Source organism: Gopherus evgoodei, chromosome 4 (genome assembly GCF_007399415.2).
Source record: "Gopherus evgoodei ecotype Sinaloan lineage chromosome 4, rGopEvg1_v1.p, whole genome shotgun sequence".
Lineage (NCBI taxonomy): Eukaryota > Metazoa > Chordata > Testudines > Testudinidae > Gopherus > Gopherus evgoodei.
This window is the reverse complement of record NC_044325.1, coordinates 10,347,363-10,368,163: the sequence shown is the minus strand read 5'-3', so window position 1 is coordinate 10,368,163 and position 20,801 is coordinate 10,347,363.

Sequence of the window (20,801 nt, the reverse complement as noted above, 5' to 3'; positions counted from 1 at the left end):
CTATACTCTTTATTCCTAAATGCATGACCTTTAAAATCTATGTTATTCAAATCAGCCCACATGATCCAGTGAGAAAGGTTACTCTGCAGAACTGACCTGACCTTATTGTTTACTGCTCCACCAATTTTTGTGTCATCTGAAAACTTTACCAGCAATGATTCTATATTTTCTTCTAAGTCACTGCTAAAGATATTGAATAGCACTGGGCCACAAACAAATCTCTGTGGGACCTCACTAGAAACACTAGATAATAATTTCCCATTTACGGCTTTTTGAGATTTATCAGTTAGCCATATATTAATCCATATAGTATATGCAACCTTGATTTTTGTATAGTGCTGATTTTTTCATCAGCTATAGGGCAGTACTAAGTGAAACGCCTTATAGGACTCCAAGTACATTATGTCAGCACAGTTAACTCTATCAGCCAAACATGTAATCTCATCAACAACTGATATCAAGGCTGTTTGACAAGACTTATTTTCCACCAAACCGTGTTGATTGGCATTAATTGTGCTGCCATCCTTTGATCCTTTACCCATAGCAGCCTTTCCATGATTTTGCCTAGGATCCATGTCTGGCTAACTAGTCTATAATTGTCCAGGTCATTCCATTTACCCTTTCAGTATTAGCACATTTGCTTTTTTCTCTACTTCTCTGAAATTTTCTCAGTATTCCAAGATTTATTAAATACTAATATGAATGGCTGGCTCAGAGCTCCTCAGCCAACTCTTTTAAAGCTCTTGGGTGCAAGTTACCCTGTCATAAACAGATGGTTAAGGGTTAATGTCTCTTTTACCTGTAAAGGGTTAACTAGCTCAGTAAACCTGGAACACCTGACTAGAGGACCAATCAGGAGACAAGATACTTTCAAATCTCGGTGGAGGGAAGCCTTTGTTTGTGCTTTTTGGGTTTTTCTTTGTTTTCTCTGGGGTCTGGGAGGGACCAGACATGTATACAGACTCTCCAATCTTCTGAAAAAGTCTCTTCTATTCAAGTAGTAAGTAATAGGTAGAAAGTGGATCAGATTTATGTTTGTTTTCTTTATTTGCAAATGTGTATTTGCTGGAAGGATTGTATCTCTGTTTGCTGCAACTTGTATTTGTGCTGGGGGGAGGCTTCTCTCTAATGTCTATAGCTGAAAGACCCTGTAACATTTTCCATCGTGATTTTACAGAGATAATTTTTACTTTTTTTTACTTCCTTTAATTAAAAGCTTTTCCTTTTTAAGAACCTGATTGTTTGTTTTTTTTTATTCTTGTGTGAGACCCCAGGGGACGGGGTCTGGTCTCACCAGGGAATTGGTGGAAGAAAGGAGAGAAGGGGGGAAAGAAAAGCCTGATTTATCTCTGTGTTAGGATCACTGTCTCTCTCTCAGGTAGAGTCTGGGAGGGGGAGAGAAGGGGGAGAAGGTGAATTTCCTCTCTGTTTTAAGATTCAAGGAGTTTGAATCACAGTGATCCCCAGTGTAACCGAGGGAGGGGAGAATCTGGAAGGAAGAAAGGAGGGGAATGGTCTATTTCCCTTTGTTGTGAGATCCAAGGGGTTTGGATCTTGGGGTCCCCAGGGAGGGGTTTAGGGGCCGGAAAGTGTCCCAAAACACTATATTTTTGGGTGGTGGCAGCTCTGTCATTTCTAAGCTAGTAATTAAGCTTAGAGGGGTTCATGCAGGTACCCCATCTTTTGGACGCTAAGGTTCAGAGTGGGGGAATCATACCTTAACATACCCAGTCCTGCAGATTTTAAAACATTCAGCTGTAGTAGTTTCTGTTTAATATTCTGCCTAGTTACTGTTGGAGTAAAAAGTAACACACACACACTTTCTTAGCTACTATGATGAGGGATGCGTCAGAGAGCCCTGTGATAGAGCAGACATATACACATTCATATACATATCTGTGGTTATGATAACCACAGAATTCAGCGGTTGACATTTTATTCTGTGCCTCTTCTAGGTCTGGGGGCATGAGGGCGAAGGTGCTTCATGCCATCTGTGTGGCCTCCTGACTCTGGGAGCTGAAACAGCCACTGGAGTAATTTAGGCAGTTCAGGGAATCTCTGTATCACACCAATGCTATGAAAGCTGATACGAGTGGCTCCACAATACAGAGCTGTTCAGAACATACCTTACAGACTGGCCCTGCCCTAGCTCCTTTTATTATTATTTATTTGTGTTACCATAGCAACTGGGATCACTAGTCGTGGAGCAGGACTCTATTGTGCTAGGCACTGTCCAAACACAGAACAAAAAGATGAGACTTGCAATACGTCATATATTGTCCTACACATTGTCTGTGCCAGAATGGATTCTTCCCTGTCCATCTGTGTGGGGCTTTTAGGCCCTGTTTGCTACAGGGCATGGAGCTATAGTGGGTGGGTGAATGCCTCCCGCTGTGGTTATTTTTCACCTTTGTATTGTTTACCTGCATATATTTTATGCATTCAGGACTTTAGAGAGAGCTTCAACTATTTTGCCGGTTGCTTCTTCCTACAAGCAGTAACATAAATAGCAGATTAATCCCGAAACAGTTAATCCACATTTACAAAAGAGACCGTTAAGAGACTGGCACAATATCTGAAAAATGAAAAGCCCACTCAGCAATTACTTTTCAAGGTCAACTTTCAGGCGTTTTGCCAAAAAACCCTAAAAATTATGTTGGTCATCCTCAGCTGCCATTGCATCTTGCTATTACAACTTGTGCTAATGACTGTTTTTTGAAGACTTTCAGTAAAACTAATATATATGTCTTAAGGAATTACCCTGGAGAGTTTTCATTCATTATCTGGGTTCAGCGTTTTGGCAATGTACTGTATTGACATTTGTTGTTACTCTTGCAATATTTTGTATTACGTTACTGCATGAATATAGACCAAAACTTTTTGTAGCCAGACAGAAAGCAGTCTGAAGGAGAGAAGAGACATAAATCAAAATATAAAACTGCCCCCCAAAATAAGTTTTGCTTCACTATATTGACCTGGTAGTATGGGATAAAGCAGTTTTCCGCTTTTGCACTTTCCTTTCTCACTTTCTCTGTGAGTCTGCTTCAGGCTTGTTGAGGTTCTTCAGCAGAATCTAGAGTTTATATCAAATGAGCTGTAGTGTGCTGCAGCACATAAGGGTTTCAAAGCAACAATTACGCTATTATTTCAGCAGAGATTATCTGTTTGAAATGAAACCTACACTGAATCCTTTCTGACCTGTTCCTTATTGTGATATTGATAACGAGCCACACTTTCCAGCCTTTATCTTACCTCCTACAGGGCAATCTTTTCTTCTGGATCTTAATTCTACTAATAGCAGCGTTGACTGGTTGCCAGACAACAAACACAAGCAGGTGAAAAATGAATGGCTCCAGTCTGACAACTGATAACTACTAAAGACTTTTTATTCTCGGAATTCCCTCCAAAAATACAAGATGACTGGTTGACAGTCAATTCCATTCCTTGTATGCTTCTCCCTCTTCAGATTGTTGATGCTTTGAAAGAAAGGGTGATGATTTTTCTACAGTTTCAGATTCTTCTTTTCCCCTGATCAGCAGCAAATGGCATATCCAAATGGTGCAAAATACTTCCAGATCAGATTGGTTAATGCATAGAGTGTATGCTTATCTAATTCCACTGCTTTATGTGGTAATGATACAATGGAAATGGGTAAACCCGATGTGCCGTGAAGGTATGCAAAATAGTTTGAGACTGTAAAATACTTTTCGTTTCTTTTTCTGATTTATTGTTCATGGAAATGAATTATAGACATGTGAAGAAAACAGAAGTTTTTATTCGCTGAACTCAGTAGGCTGCTTTCTGGGGACTTGAACTCTGCAAAGTACTGAAAAAAAGATTACTGCATTCCACTGACAATTTTTTTGTTTGAACCAAATAGGAGATATACAGTGCCCTACCTGTCTGCTTCCCAAACAAAAACTCAAGGCCATCTATTATTAATCTGCTGTATATGTAAAAGAGAAGATTAAGGTCTTGACTCAGCCAAGCATCTAAGTACATGCTGAATTTTAAGCATGTTTACGTTCTTTGCTAAATCAGAATGGTCTTAAGAATGTGGTTGTCTTTCATCAACTGTTGTTAAAGCCAAAGGGAACAGAAGGCTCTCAGTACCTTGCAGGATTGGACCTTTATATGAATCAAAACTGTATTCCCAAAGGGTCAAGATACTGGTGTAAATTGGCATAACTGCACTGATGCCTGTGAAACAACACTAATTTACACCAGCTGAGGATCTGGCCCCTAGACCTGTTAAGTTTTTAACATTTGAGCATATGATTATAAAGTAACCAGTTAGTGCTAAAGGGGAGTGTGGTTGGCTTTGCTGGAAAATATAAAAGTATCAACTCCTGCTTCAGGGAAATCATTTTAATAGATAACAGCATGTTGTACAATGTTTCATCAGTGATATTTAGATCTAAATTAAGAGCAGTTGTGAGATGGGTTGCCGATTTTCTTGTGATAAAAGGGAAATAGTTCAAGAAATATAGACCAGATGTTATCTTAATCCAATCCTCATGTACAAAAGCAAAGTCTGAGACAGTAATAATAGTCCATTCTACCTGTTTCTAATTTTCCTGTTCTCAAACCCCCCCTGTGAAAAATAGATTAAACCAACACATCATTTATGAATCGGCACTAGAAGGGTTGAGTTTTTATGGAATGTGGTGTGCGCTGCATAGACTGGAGAGTGTGTTGAGTTTTGATGCATGTTTAAAAATGCTTCTCTGACAGTAATATTTAAGAGAGCAGCTCTTTGTGATTTAAAAGGCAAACAGCCTGTCTGGGTTTGAGTCAGACTTTTGGTTCAGCATATTCCTACACAGTTTCAAATTTGTCATCAACCTTTCTAGGGTGTATATGTTATACAGTCCAAGACAGGGGTGATGGTGGTGGGGGTGTCGGGGAGGAGGAAACGTGTGTGTGGGGGGGAGGGTGGCGGCATGGTGATTCTCAGCTGCTATAAATCAGTGTCGTTCCGTTGACTGAAATGGAGCTATGCTGGTTTACACAAGCTTGAGGATCTGACACAAAATGTATTAACCTTAATAACTAAAAACCCTTCACAACAAAGTGTTCCTCCACATCCCAGTGGGTAAACATTAACCAGTATCTCTCCATGCCCATTATAATGTTTAATATTTGAATTGTTTCCTATTTGCAGAGGCTTTTGAAACATAACTTTTTGCTTGGACCTAAAAAGTTAAGTTGTGTGTATTTGTAATGCTTAGGACACCTCCTTCCATTAGACTTCAGCTGAAATGAAACACTATACTTGGATCTTCACATCTGGGAGCCTGAATGTGCCAAGGAGGCATTTTTGGGAGCTCTGTGGGCATCCAGGACTCAAGACTTGACTTTCCACCATGGAATACAGTAATATAAAAATGCAGCATTATTGTAAATCATCGTGTGGCGATTTTCAGATCTGATTATTTTTGCTTACTCCTGTCAGTGAAAATAGCAACAGCGATGATGATATAATGGTACAAATAAGAGAAATAATAACGGCGTTAGTAAGAGTAATTCGACTCCAGAGTACATGCCTCACAGTGTTTAACTCTTCCAAAGTATTTTTCAATCAGAATTAAGTTCTGTTTTCCATACTGGCTATTTCCATATATCTGTGGACAGAGAAACAAGAGCAGGCAATAAGATGATTAATCTTTAGAGACTGCCCACACAGCTGGCTCTCTGCTACAAGGATTCTCCAGAGATGAGGCCGAATGTTTACTTTTTAAAAGAAATTCTTTACTCTTCAGTAATTTTTAAAAAAATTGTGACTGCAAATGTATTTTGTACTCTTGTAATTTTTGCAGTAGCTTTATAGATCAGTAGGGAAGATTTTGTTGGAAAGAATCTCCATAAAGGGCCAGAGTGCAAGCCTTTTACTCACGCTGGGAAGCAGGAGTCCTGTTGACCTTCTAAGGGGTTAATGCTCAGGCCTTACATATATAAATGTTACAGTGTGGTGTATCAGTGCTTTGGGAAACTACATTTGGCATTCTTTTATGGAGGGAAATGTTTTTATTACACTTTAATGTATTAAATATAGATTAACAATCCAACCATTATTTTATTTATATCGTGGTTGAGTCTAAAGGCTGCAATAAAGTATCGGAGCCTCACCATGCTTGGCGCTGTACTAATGCGAGCTCCGACGAGCTCTCAGTCTAGGATTATGAGAAGATGCAACAGATGGATCAAGACAAATAGGTGGGGAACAAAGTAATGAAAAAGATAAGTACAAAAATCATGGTACAAGCTCAGTGAAACACACAAGGGAGCAGATCTGTATGTATAATATATACAAACAGTCGTCCGTCTGGGGTCCTGATCCAAAGCCCATAGAAATCACTGGAAAGGTTTTCACCTTTGAGAGCCTGCATGGCAAACTTGTTGGATTAAAATGGCTAATATAAGAGAAGAAAATGGGTTGAAAGAGAAGAACAAAGAGAGAGGGGAAAGAAATGATATGAAGAGTGGCAATGCGTTCTGCTAATCTACATCTAGATCAGGAAGATTTTGAACCCTACAGCACTGGCATATGTTTATATAAAAATCTAAAGTGCAATTTGGAGAGCTTAATACTCAAAAGGCACTGATGGTGATGGTAGTGGGGTATATAGGTTAATATTCAAAACATGTTATTAGTAATGACCAAAGACCTTTAGTCTCAGGTCCAAAATTATTTTTTACAATGTAGAATGGGAAAGTAAACTGTATAATGTTGGGCTATTTAGTAACCTATTAGTACATTCATCTTTTCATCATTTGACAGGTGGAAGTAGTAGTCCAGCTTTTAGTTTTAATTATAAGGGATTCCAGATGTAGAATAGGATAGAAATTAAAACCAGATCTACTCATATGTCTTTTCAAAGTAAGTCAACTTTGAGATATCTGCTTTTCATTTCAGAATGTTATTAAAGCTATTACTAAGAAATTCATAGTCTTAGCGTACTTCAATAATTGACACCTTTAAAGTGACTAAACAGATTTAGAGTGTGCAGAAAAGTAAATTTGTCTTAGAAAATGACTCTAATCATCCATTTACATAAAATGGACAAATCAGTGTCCGTGTTCTGAAAGTCTGGGTGAGCAGCCTGTGCAGATACTCTTCATGTCTAGTGGTTCCCTTCTTCCCCTCCCTGCTCTGAATTCTGGATCTTAGTTTGTTATCATTAAGTTTGACTTGTGCTGCTCTGTGATTGGAGGTGAACATTTAGGGCTGATCCAAAGCCCAATAATGTCAATGGGAGTCTTTTGATGAGTTTTGTATCAAGCCAGGATGGACAGGGATGGTGTCCCTAGCCTCTGTTTGCCAGAAGCTGGGAATGGGCGATGGGATGGATCACTTGATGATTCCCTGTTCTCTTCATTCCTTCTGGGGCACCTGGCATTGGCCACTGTCAGAAGACAGGATACTGGGCTAGATGGACCTTTGGTCTGGCCCAGTATGGCCGTTCTTATTTTCTTAAGCCTCTTCCATGTGTGCTGACTTTAGCTGTGTTGCATTATGTTGGAAGTTGATGCTTTTTTCAGAAAATCAAATCCAGAAACATTTTTTGGTGGTGGCGGTAGTAAATCCCTAACTGTGTGAAGAAACCTGCAGGCCTTTTCAAAAAACGTTTGCATTCCCCCTCCCCCAAGTCCTATTTATCTAACAATATATTACAACCATGCAAATAAGGCTGCGCATCTGACTTCATAAAAAGTCTGAGGTTTCCAGTAATTAGAATGATAGCTGGCAAGTCTGATAAATTAGAGAAATAACTTGTTTGGTGTAAACTGAGCCTGTTTCTGAGGCAGAAATGTTAGGGCTTTTATCCTCTGGAGTGTGATTGAAAGGGTGAGAAGTTAATTTGGCAGCTTCGCTTCTATGGTTTCATAATGCTTCTCTCCCCCTCCCCTCAGCTTCAGTGAAGGACTGTGATTTCAGTGCTTTGCGCTTGCCCTCATACAAGGCAAGAGCATGACCCGAAACGAAACCCCTCTCCCCAGGGCACATCCTGAGCGGCAACAGCTTGGCTCAAGTGTTTCTTATGAACAGTCATCCTGAGCGCTTGATCTAAATCATGCCATTTCCTTCACAGTATGGCACAGTTAACAAGTCAGTGCATCAACACAATCTGCAGATGGCAGTTCAAAAGGTGCACGTTCCCCAGCAAGATAAAGGGCAGTGAGTTCCATGGGTAAGCTCATTACTTGGATTCAGGCAGGGGCTCCGGAGGGGTGCGAGGGAGGAAGAGGGGGAAGGAGAATGCAGGTCTGCGCAAGTAAAGTCAGCATCGCGAGACCCATGTTATCGAAGTAAACTGCAAACAGCTTGCAGAGAAAGGCTTCCTTGGGAGGCGGCGACCTCGTCTGCTGAAAGCAGTGGAAAAAAGGAGTGAAACTGGTGACAATGTGCAGCACCTACTCTGCTCCATTTATCTGCCAGGCCTGGCAAATATAATGCAATTTCCTGAGCAAAGCCCTAAAGATCAAAAGAGGTTAGGAAAGCTATCAGCAAATGCAAGAGGCTCTCTGTTGCTTTGCGTCTCACTTGGGAAGGGATCTGACTTCTAGAGGGTTACAGAGGAGATTCTAGAGAGCAGCTTACACTCCTACACAAATTACATTAGATCTATACAGTGAAGAATCCGTGAGACATATTGGTCCTTTAGACTTCAAAACAAGCTTAAATTGGAACCATATTGCTGGAATGCATCGTAGCTAACATTTATATTACTTCAGTTACCAAATCCAGACCGAGTCCCGGGACTCGGCAGGGGAGGACATAATATATTAGGAAGTAAGATGGGGGGGTGTGCACTTCTGGCCTCCGTTTTTATATGAATGTACAAAAAGTTTCCTCACACTAGCAGGGAAATGACTACAAGGCCTTAAAACGCTGATTTCCAGAGGCAAAAGAGGGAAAGTCCACAGTCCCTCCTCTGCCCCTTCCTCCCTCCCTCACCGTTCTGTGTGTGTCTTGCCTTTGGGGATAGTTTGGATTACTTGCAATAATACTGTTGCATTGAAGCTCAGGTATCAGAGCAGATAATTATACACATATAGCTAGATACAGCAAAGGTCTCAGTGAATTGTCAGAGGATGAGATATATCTCGGGAGACTAAACAAGCCTCCCCTATACTGATCTTTGTAAATGAATCTCTTTGGGAACGATCAAGATGGTGCTTTGCCATGAATTTCGTTGCTTAGGAAAAAGGAGCTCTTCTGAGCTGTTTCTTTCTAGGTTGCATCAAAAGCTGGCAAGTGAAGATTTTTTCTTTCTGCACGTATTTTAACATGAAGGCACTGAAAGGGGGTAAGGGTCATGCTATTCCCTGAGTTTCCACAGTGGAACAGTTTGGGGTGGGTGAGGAAAGAGAAATTTGTAAAGGAACATTAAAAAAAAATCAGCACGACAAAGGCTCCCTTTGCAATGAACCCTTGGGAATTGCTCCCTACCCTACTCCAAGAATTCCTACAGGGAAACAAGCACCCAGGTGGGGAGAGTAAAGCAAGGCTGACCCGCTAAAGGTATGTTGAGTCAAAGTTATACTCCATTGACTCCAGTGGAGTTATACCAGAGAGAAATTTGGCCTGCAGATTTTAGGGTGAAATGTCATGCTGCTTTCTTTAATGTGTCTAACAGGTGCTGAGCAGCACCATCTCCCATGGGTTAAATCCAGTGGTCCTGCCTCAGTTTTTACACAGTCCTTATTCAAGCATTCTCCCAATGGGTGTAGAGTTAGAAACTAAGTAAGGACCTTAGGATTTGACCCACTGAACACTAGAAGTGCGCAACACCTTTCACTAGGCCCCGTGTCTAGCTGTTGCTCACTGTCCTGCATGATGCTCTGTGTAAGTGTTACTCTCCCTGAGTACAGTGGCTTAAGGATGGAGTGCTCCAAGCCTTACCTCTGAGCTTTTCCTGGCTTTTGTGAGCCCAGCGGGACACTGGCAGCTGAGTGCACTCAGTTTAAGTGTCCTTTGTAGTTTAATTTCCGTTTCACAGGAACTGTTCTACCTTCCATTGAAATCAGTAGGAGGCAGACGGGGCCTGTGGGTCCAAGGTCCAAAGTGATGTGTTGCATTCTTCAGTGGTACCCTTGACTGCTCACAGCTGCTATACAGAACAATTCTCAGAACATGCGCTTGTTGGACCATTGCCATTCCAGCCACTGCCAGAAGGGTCTTTACATGTGTACGTATGCAGACATTTTACAGGAGTCCTATTTGCTGCTCTCGTCTCGTGCAGTGACCGTCCAGCTGTGCTCTGTGGACCACTGGTGGCCATTTAGTAACATTCATATCCACAGAAGCTGGGCACTTATTATTAGACACAGACCCACAGTGGGGGCATTGTGGAACCTCCCTGCCCTAGTAGAAGTCCAAAGAGGCATTGTATTCCCATGTGCAAAGGGGCAGCAAGAGCACCTTGATGGGGGAGCTGTATGCACTCCTCTCTGCAGCCATGACCCTGCCTCTTTTGGGGTGGCTGGTCACTGGTGGCCCCCATGAGGAGCTGTCTGTGTGCTCAAGGCGGGTCTTGTGCAGATGAACTTCTCTTGGTGGCTAGTCAGAATCGGGTTGTCAGGGGCTCCAGCTTCTCCACAGTGTGGTTGGCAGGGGGTTGAGGTCTGGCAGCTCCGATCTTGGGCTGTGCCCTGGAGTTAGGTTCCAAAGAACTTCCTTTTGGATCTCAGTTTATATAGTTAAAGTTGAGTCCTGCTTAGTTCTATCTCAACTCATCATTTAAAACTAAAATACTGCAAAACATTTTTTTTCACCAGTCACAGCCCATTTCGAAGCAGTTCTTTAACCAATTATGCTCCACCACCTTAGTTGATTTAAATCTTGAAAAATTAGTTATGCAACAGACAGAAATAAATAACGAATCAGACGGAGACCATCCAGATAAACAAAAGAGAAGGAGGGACCATAAAGGCAAAAAAATAGAAATATAGATTTCACAAGCACAACCGTTGATAAGAGATTCCTTGCCAGACAGAATGCTATCAAACAAAGTTTTCTTTAAATGTCTTGAGATCTGTTTCTTTACCTGGTGATGGTGGGTACTATTAGAACGGGATCGCTTTCCTAACAGCCTGATAATACATAGTTTTAATGTCATTTAGATGGAATGTGAGGGGGTGCCTTTTTGCTTTTTAGCTTATGGCTGCTGTCCTACCATAGCTGCAGAAAAAGGCGTCAGACCTTACACTTTTGTATTCTTCTTACTGAGTAACATGGTGTTTCTTTGAACTGCAGTGGAAATGACAGTATCTTCATATTTGAAGGAGTGGAGGATGCCAAATTCTCATATTGCCATAGTCTCCTAGAAAATCTTAATAATTGTTATTAATTATTAGTTTTATAATAGTGCCTGAAGCCCCCAGCTAAGCTCAGGGCCCTGCAGTATCCGGTGCTGTACATACCCATAGTGTGAGGTGTTCCTGCTCGGAAGAGCTTACAGTCTAAATAGACAAGATGAGAGACACAAATCACAGGAGAAAGGAAATGTTGTTATTCCCATTTCGCAGATGGGGAACTGAGGCACAGAGAGGTGAAGTGACTTACCCAAGATTGTACAGGAGGTCTGCAGCAGAACTAGAAATTAACCCAGATCTCCTGAGTCCCAATCCTGTGCCTTAATCACAAAACCATTCAGTTGATTAAAATGCCTAGCTGTAAGGCATTAGACTGTCTTCTTAGTACTGCAGTGTGTTCTTTCCTTCATGTAGGCTGAGCTTTGTAGTGTGTTTAGGGCAATGCTTAATCTGTGCCAGGGATTGCCAGGACTGAGCCCCGGCACCTCTTGGCTTGCTGCATCGGTTATGAATGTAAACAACTGCTTGAACTCCAGCACCCAATTGCTTGAGGCCCAGCATCTCTTTCATTACAAATTAAGCACTAATTTAGGACCCTGGGTCCTCAGGGTCCATTGCTCCTTTGGTGTCAGGTTATTATAGAACATGATGCTATCTCTGTTGTCACTATTTAATATTTTCATTAATTTTCATTCATAATTTGGATAATGGGGTAGAGAATAAGATTATAAAATTTGAGGATGTCTCCAAACTGGGAGGTATTGCAAGCACTTTGGATTACAAGGTTAGAATTCAGAAGGATCTTAATAATTTGGAGAATTGATCTGAAATCAACAAATTGAAATTAAATAAAAACACAAGTACTAGAGGAAGGAAAAATAAAATGCACAAAAGGAACGGCTTAGGTTTATTTTATCCTGCCTCAGTGCAGGGGACTGGATTTGACTTCTCAAAGTCCCTTCCAGCCTTCCATTTCTATGGTTCTGTGAAAATGGGGAATAACTGTCTAAGCACTAATATTGCAGAAAAGGATCTGAGGCTTATAGTGGATCACAAATTGAATAAGATTCAACAATGTGATGCAGCTGCAGAAAAGGCCAATATCATTCTTGGATCTATTAACAGGATTGTTGTATCTAAGGCACTGGAGGTAATTGTTCCATTCTACCTGCATTGGTGAGAAGAAATCTTGGTTTACAAAGCTGTTGTCATCCCCACCCTTCTCTATGGGTCTGAGACCTGGGTAACTTACAGATGACATCTCAAGCGGCTGAAGTGGTTCCAACAGCGCTGCCTCAGAAGTATTCTCAAGATCAGCTGGGAAGACTGATACACTAATATCAGCGTTCACTCTGCAGTCAACATCAGCACTATAAGAGCGCAGTTCATGAAACAACAACTCTGCTGGGCTGGTCACTGTGTATGTATGCCTGACACTCGCCTCCCGAAGCAAGTACTCTTCTCTCAGTTAAGTCAGAGAAGAGGGACTCACGGAGGGCAGCAGAAGTGCTTCAAAGACATACTGAAAGCACACCGTAAAGAGGGAGGCATCAACCTGTCAAACTGGGAGGGGTCAGTATGAAACAGAACACGGTGCCAAACCATTCACCAAGCCACAGCTCACTTTGAGGAGAACAAACATGTTCATGAGACAGAGAAGCGACAAAGAAGGAAAGAAAGCGCACAACAGTCCAGCCAATAACTATGTCTCCTCCAAGATTACACCTGTCACTCCTGTGGGAAAAACTGCAGGGCACAAATTGGGCTCCTCAGCCACTTAAAAACCCACCAATGAGCCCTCTTGGCAGACATCATCCTCGCATGGAGGGGTCGCCGAAGACATTTCTATGATTGTGATTCTTTCATGACTCCCAGGGAACCTGTTTTTGAAGTTTGCACCTGGTCACAGGAAATGGAGTATGGATGGGGAGCCAGCTGTGTTTGGATATTCTGTTTTTTGGAAGTGCAGGGTTTCTCAACCTGATGAGCAGGTCGCTGAAGGGCACATCATTAGCCTACGTGTGTGGAGTGCAGGAGAGGAACATCAGGGGTTGGGGAAAGCTGTATGACCCCTGGGCTGTACTCCCACCACTACCATCACCCACACTCTTAGCTTGGCCATGAGAGCACATACATTCTTGCCCCATGAACCCCCCCAAAAATGGCTCCTCCCTCTCTGCTCAGCCCCTGGCAAGTGGGGAATGGGCAGGGAAGCTTATGATACTTTTTTTATAAAAAGAAGTAAATGAATAGTTTGTATCATGCAATAATAGCTGTGTCCTTTGTCCCTAGTTCTCTTCTCCCCTCACACTGCCTCGGTTCCTGGCTCTGCCACTGGCTTGCTGGGTAACATTGGCAAGTCATTTAATGTCCCTGTGCTTCAGCTTTCCTGTCAAATAGATAGTGTATTTACCTAGGTCACAGGGCTCTTGTGTAACTAAGATCCATGTGGTCCAAGGACTATCACAGATCCTGCAATTTGCTTCATGTTACCTGCTTGTTGAATGGCTTGGGGCAGGTCTAAAGCCCGTTGAAGTAATTGGGAAGACTCTTTAACTGTAGTGAACTTTGGATCAGGCTCCTTGTGACTTAAGCCTGGAGGACTAGGATAGTGGGTCAGAAGATGGTGCCTGGGAAGATCTTTCTCCAGTAAAGAAATCTATTTGATAAGATTTTGGTAAGGGTTAAGGGTGCATTTCTTGGAACAGTGAAGGGCTAGAAAGGAGCTTTGATGTAGTTGTGGCAGTGTTCCTGCCGGAATAACTGTTTTAATGCCAATAGGGTTCTATGTTTAACATTAATGACACCCTGGGGAGCCTAGAGCCTTGTACAAGTTTTTTAAATTATTATTTGAATACAAATAAATTCAAAATGATCCACAGAATAAAAATGCTGGAGAACCACTTGGAGAGTCTACCTAATAAATGTTTGTAAAGTGCTTTGAGATCCTCAAGTGAAAGGTGCCTCATAAGTGAAAAGTATTTATTATTATTATTTATTCATTTATTGCAGTCTAGCATCTTGCTTTCCTCTAGAAGGGGAGGTGACCAGTTCCAACCCCAGTTGGTAGAGAGACTGTCAGTTTTGCTTCCTTGCACTGGCCAGTGAGAGAGTGTCATCCTGCCATAGCCATGAATGAAAAGTCCTCTCCTGTGTCCAAGCTAACTGTGGAAGAGAAAAGGTAGCAATGCAGGGCTAGATTGTACCTTTAGCCACCACAGCCCTGAGTAAGGGCTGGTGCGTAGGCTGCACCGACCCAACACTAGCCCTGGAAAACATGCTTCAGAAACACCTGTCTGAGGCACAATTCCTCCCATTGCTTCTAGGGAGTAGTTATTTGTTACGGCCTTACCACCAAGTTACCACAACCCCACGCCGACCCAGCAGTGAGAGGGGGAGAAGCTCAGGCTCTGCCATTCCCACCCAGCTCTTCTGTGGCCGGAGTGAGCCTGTGACTAGTCCCAATTGTTATACGTGCCTGGACTCATGTCTGGGGAGCCTGCCAAATGGGGTGAGGGGAGATTTTATTCCTTACTCCATTGTGTGGGTGTGCAGTGTGTTTGTATGCATTCCTTGTAGTGTGCCTTCTCTGTCCTAGCCTAGTGGGAAAGTCCTATAGGATTTAACAAGGTTGGCGCCAACTGGATTCTGTAAAAATCCACTAGTGTTCTATAGAAATTACTCAGGCCAGGGCTATGCTACAGACCTGTACCGGTATAACTATGTCACTCAGGGGTGTGACAAATCCACACCTGAGTGATGTAGTTATATTGACCTAACCCCCAGTGTATTCTTGCATCAGTGCAGCTGCGCTGATGCAGGGTTTTTAGTGTAGACCTTCCCCCCCCCCGAGAAGGTTGTCCCTTTGATAGGGTACTTCAGAACTGTAGATGGGATTTCTGAACTATCTGAGAGATTTCTGTGGAAGAAATATCATTCTCTATTCAGTTCTATAGGATGATTAAAAAAGCCCATGGAAAGGTTCTCCTTTTCCGTTAAATTCTATAGGAATTTTCCGTAATTGGTATATATTTTTAATACTTATAGTTTTTAAGGCCCTAAATAGGAGGCTTTGTGAATTTCTTAAAGTAAAATTCATCCACTAGGGAAACATTCATATTTTACTGTCCACAAAGTGTGTGGGACCGTAAGTTGTAAAACCACATAGAGAACCACAATTCCTTTGTACTTTAAAAATAGATGTGAAAGTCATTTTTTCCAGAAATCTAGGGCAGATTTGTAGTGGTGACTTTTCATTTCTGTAAATGGGGTTACAGAAATTGTTGGTCTGCCCCTGAAAACTGCAGGCTAACAACTAAGTAACTTAACTAACTTTTTAAAAATAAAAGAGAGACTTAGAATAGTTAGCCTGTATCTCAGCAAATCTCCTCTTCATTATGAGCTAGATTACAACTGGCCCTAATGCAGCTGCATGAGGAATTAAGGTGCGTCTCCTGCAGTAGAGCAGCCTGTGGGCTTCATGTACAACTGGGCAGTAGCATAGCTAGTGGGGTGCAGGGGAAGCAGCTGCTTCCCCTCAGCACATTTCCCCAAAAGCAGTGCCTTAGTTAGGGGTTACCATGGTGCCAGCGGGCAGGGCCCACATTCTGCTCTGAAGCTTGACCTGCCGGGCCAGCAGAGAGAGGGCAGTGGCAACAGCGAAGGTTACTGGGCATGCTCAGTTCAGGTAAGCATGCTCAGTACACCCAAAGTAGGGAATTGGGAGCAGGAGCTGTTCGTGTCGTTACACGGGCACTGGGCTCCTGCAGGAAAGGGGGGGCGGCACAGCCAGAGGAGCCTTGGAGGGGGCGGTGCAGCCAGAGGAGTGAGGGGGGCGCAGCATGGCAGCCTGCATCACGCCCGGAGGAGCCATGGGGAGGCGGCGTGGCCGGAGGAGCCAGGGGGGCAGCACTGCCGGAGGAGCGAGGGGGGGCGCAGCATGGCAGCCCACAGCACAGCCAGAGGAACCATGGGGTGGGGCGGCGCAGCCGGAGGAACCGTGAGGGGGGCCACGGGGGCGGCACGGCCAGAGGAACCATGGAGGGTGGGGTGCGGCGCGGCCGGAGGAGCCAGCCAAGGGGGTGGGGGCGCTGAACTGCCGGAGGAAGAGCCAGGAGGGCATGGCCAGAGAAGAAGCCAAGGGGAGGGTGCCTTTTTGAAGTTTGCTCTCCCTGCTCTTAGAACCTGGCTATGCCACTGCAACTTGGGTGTAGTGGGAGAGCAGAGGCTGGGCATTCATTATCTCTCCCACTGAGAAGAGAGGTGGCAGATAATGGCAGGAGGATCCTTGGCTCTACCTCCTTCCCTCCCAACATGCCAGCCAGTAGAGTTGAGCCTTTGTTAAGGCGAGAAGTAAGTAGCACCTGGTTAAGGGCTGCAGTCAATTATTCCCCTCCCCTGTGTCAAGGGGTAAGCTTGGAAGGAATTGTGACTTTTGAGTTATAGCTTGTTTCCATGGCTCTTCCTGGGAGGGGCAGCTATGCCCATACTCAAGGCTTTGAGCAAAAAACTGTCTAACCCTGTTAGCACTAGTCCGCAGCCTTCACAGTATGGTCTGTGGGATGGTGCTGGCTCTTGCACATTGGGACCTGGTCAGTGTCTGGATGGGAGAAGCATGTACACTAGGAAATGTGGTGGTAATTCAGAAGCTGGCATTCTTTTGAGTCAGCACAGGAACAACACCCCAGCATGGTGAAGGGGTCACTATGCTGGTGGAGGCAGTTTCCATTAGTGAGATATAAAAATGAGGCTATGACATTTTCCTAAGAGTATGCCTGTGTCCTGTCTACATTTCAAATGGGATAATAACATCCTGTTTACTAAAGTTTCTCCTGCAATTTCAGTGGGTAGAATTTTCTTTTCCATGTCCTGTCCTAAAATGGTTGCACAGAGGAGCATCTGTGTGCATTGTTAATCAGCTGCTGCCTTTCATCCTGGAGGTGGCTGCATTTCAGTGGTGGGTGATTGATCTCTGTTTGTTGGCCAAATCTCGCTTGCCTTGCTTGTGGGTAATGCCAACAAATTCTTTCTATTATTATGACCCTCTGTTTCCCAAAGTATAGAACTATCCTTTTCTTGTTACAGTAAGTGCAAACAGTAGAATAAGATGGACGTCTATCAATTCTGGATGTTGATTTCTGCTCTCATAACAGAAACCTGCAGGGCTGGCCTTACCATGAGGCGAAGTGAGGCGGCTGCCTCAGGTGCCAGATTGTTGGGGGGCTCCACTAGGACCCAGAGGGTAGAAAAGTGTGTCTGCTGCTGGTGCATATGTATTCTCTCTGCTCTAGATGCACAGAGATGGTGGAGTGCTGTGCTGGAGGAAGGAGGGCACAAGAGACATAACAGGCAGGCAGGAGAAGAGGTGAGAGGGAATAACAGAAAGCAGCAGGAGCTGCAGGGAGAGAGAGGAGGAGGAGCCTCTTATGTACCTCTGAAGTACCCCCAAAAGCCTGGACTGATTAACACCAGCTTCTCAGGGACCTTTCTGTTTCCTGCGGCTTCCTTGAACCCACTTGAGGAGAACAGGCAGTCAACTGAAGTAGTAGGAGCCAGTTAGGCCCTTAAGATGCTGATATCTTTCCTCACTCAGGCCCTGCTACCAGCCTGCTTATTTGTCCCCTTCAATTGAGAGCCACTATAGCTGGCACAGAACAGCAGTCATAAGTGAAAGAAGAAAACGCCTCTCTGGGGCAGCATTCATAAAAAGAAAGAAAGCAAAGGAAGCTTTTCTATCTAAGCAGAAGGAGATCTCCTGAGATACATACATAGACACAAACGTTCACAGTGAGCCTTCCAGCTCCAGTGAGGATGAGAGTGGGGGGAGATGCCTGATCTTCCAGTTAGTCAGAGTGCAGGTGACCTGGCAGCTACTGCAGCATCCATAGCTCTACCTCAAATGGATGTAACCATGCACATTCCTGAAGAAAAGTGTAGATCAGAGAAGAGTGTGATGGAGGCGCAAGAAACAGCTGCTGCTGAGTTTAGTTCCTTAAGTCTAGATGATTCAGGACCATGGACCCACTTGAGCAATAGCCTGAGGGACTTCCTTGTACTACATGGGCCACAGCAAGTGAAAAACTTCATGTTTCCCAAAGACAATGAAAATAGAAGTTTCCATCCAACACATTACTGGCATGAAATCCCCAATGGTGACAAAGTGGAGAGGCCATGGCTTATGTACTCAAAAACTCAGAATGCTGTATACTGTTTTTGTTGCAAACTCCTCCAGTCTAATGTTCCAGCCACATTTGGTTCTATAGGAACAAAGGGCTGGAAAAATCTGGCTAGAAATCTGGCATGCCATGAGAAGGCAGCAAATCACCAGAGAGCATTCCATAGGTGAAAAGAGCTTGAGATGAGACTAAGGTTAAAGGCCACCATATATGATCAGCATCAAGAGAAGATTGCATCAATCTCTTTACTGGCAAAATGTTCTGAAAAGGCACATTGCCATTGTGAGAGTGCTTGCTACTCAAAACCTAGCACTGCATGACACTTCAGATCAGCTGTATGTGCCAAACAATGGAAACTTCCTTAAAATTGTGGAGCTGATGGCTGAGTTTGATGCTGTACTTCAGGAGTATCTAAGAGAAGTCACGACCCAAGAAATGTATACGCACCACTACCTTGGAAAAACAATTCAAAATGAGATCATAGAGTTACTGGCAACAAAAGTCAAACAGAAGATTGTGGCAGATCTGAAGTCAGCAAGATATTACTCTGTTATTCTGGACTGCACACCTGACATCAGCCATACGGAACAAATGACTTTAACGGTGCGTTTTGTAACAACAACAGAACCTAGTGAAAATGTCCCTACAATGGTGACTGTTAGGGCTGGTCTACACTACGGGGGAAAATCGATCTCAGATACGCAACTTCAGCTACGTGAATAACATAGCTGAAGTCGAAGTGTCTAAGATCGAATTACTCACCATCCTCACGGCGCGGGATCGATGTCTGCAGCTCCCCATGTCGACTCTGAAACTCCGTTCGGGTTGGTGGAGTTCCGGAATCGATATAAGGGCATTTGGGGATCAATATATCGCGTCTAGATGAGACGTGATATATCGATCCCTGAGCAATCGATTGCTACCCGCCGATACGGCGGGTAGTGAAGACGTAGCCTTAGAGAGCACTTTCTAGAATTTATTGACATTGATGATACTACAGGAGCTGGTATGACAAATGTGCTTCTTAAAAAGCTGGAAGATACGGGAATTGTGATAGCTGACATGAGAGGTCAGGGCTGCGATAATGGTGCCAACATGAGAGGAAAGAATAGAGGAGTGCAGACATGGATCTGCGAGTTAAACCCTCAAGCTTTTTTTGTCCCATGCAGTTCTTGTTCACTGAACTTGGTGGTCAATGACGCAGCATCAGCTTTGAGTGAGGCTGCTGAATTTTTCAATGTAATTCAAAGCATCTATGTATCTTTCTCTGCATCAACTCATCGATGGCAAATTTTGAAGCAACATCTGGGAACATCCTCTTTGACACTGAAACCACAGAGTGCCACATGATGGGAAAGTTGAAGGGAGGCGATAAAGCCTATCAAACACCAAATTGGGAAGATAGATGATGCCATAGTTGCCATTATGGAGGATAATGCTATGACAGGAACTGTTCATGGGAGAACAGTGGCAGAGGGAAACGGAATTCCCAGAAACATACATAACTTCAAATTTCTGTGTGCTTTAGTGTTGTGGCATGACATACTGTTTGAAATAACTGTTGTAAGCAAGAGACTCCAAGATGTTGACCTTGATATATCTGGAGCAATGGAACAACTGGACAAAGCAAAGTCAAATGTACTGTTTTACCGGTCAGATAAGGGATTTCAAAACATTCGGAAGAGTGCACAGAAGTTGGTAGAGGAACTTCACACTGAAGCTATTTTACCACCCATTCAAGAATACAAGAATCACTGAAGAAGAAGACACTTTGATTATGAGGCACGGGATAATCCCATAAGAGACCCCAAACAACAATTCAAAGTTGAATTTTTTAACCAGGTGCTAGATTGTGCAATACAGTCAGTTGAAGAACATCTCATGCAGCTCAAGGAACACAGCAGTATATTTGGGATGTTGCATGATATTCCAAAACTCCTCACTATACCTGAAGAAGACCTACACCATCAATGCAGTGCACTAGAGACAGTGTTGGCACACAATGACATGCGTGATATTGATGTGAGTGATTTAAGTGATGAACTGAAAGCCCTTTCAAGATACATTTCAGCAGGATCAACTCCAAAGGTTGTTCTGGAATATAGGTGCATAAATAAGATGACCACCCTCTTTCCAAATGCTTTTGTTGCTCTGCGTATACTTCTAACACTTCTTGTAACAGTTGCCAGTGGAGCACACAGCTTCTCCAAGCTGAAGTTAATAAAAACACACCTACACTCCACAATGACACAGGAGAGGCTGGTCGGCCTTGCAACCATCTCAATAGAGCATGAGCTGGCCCAAACT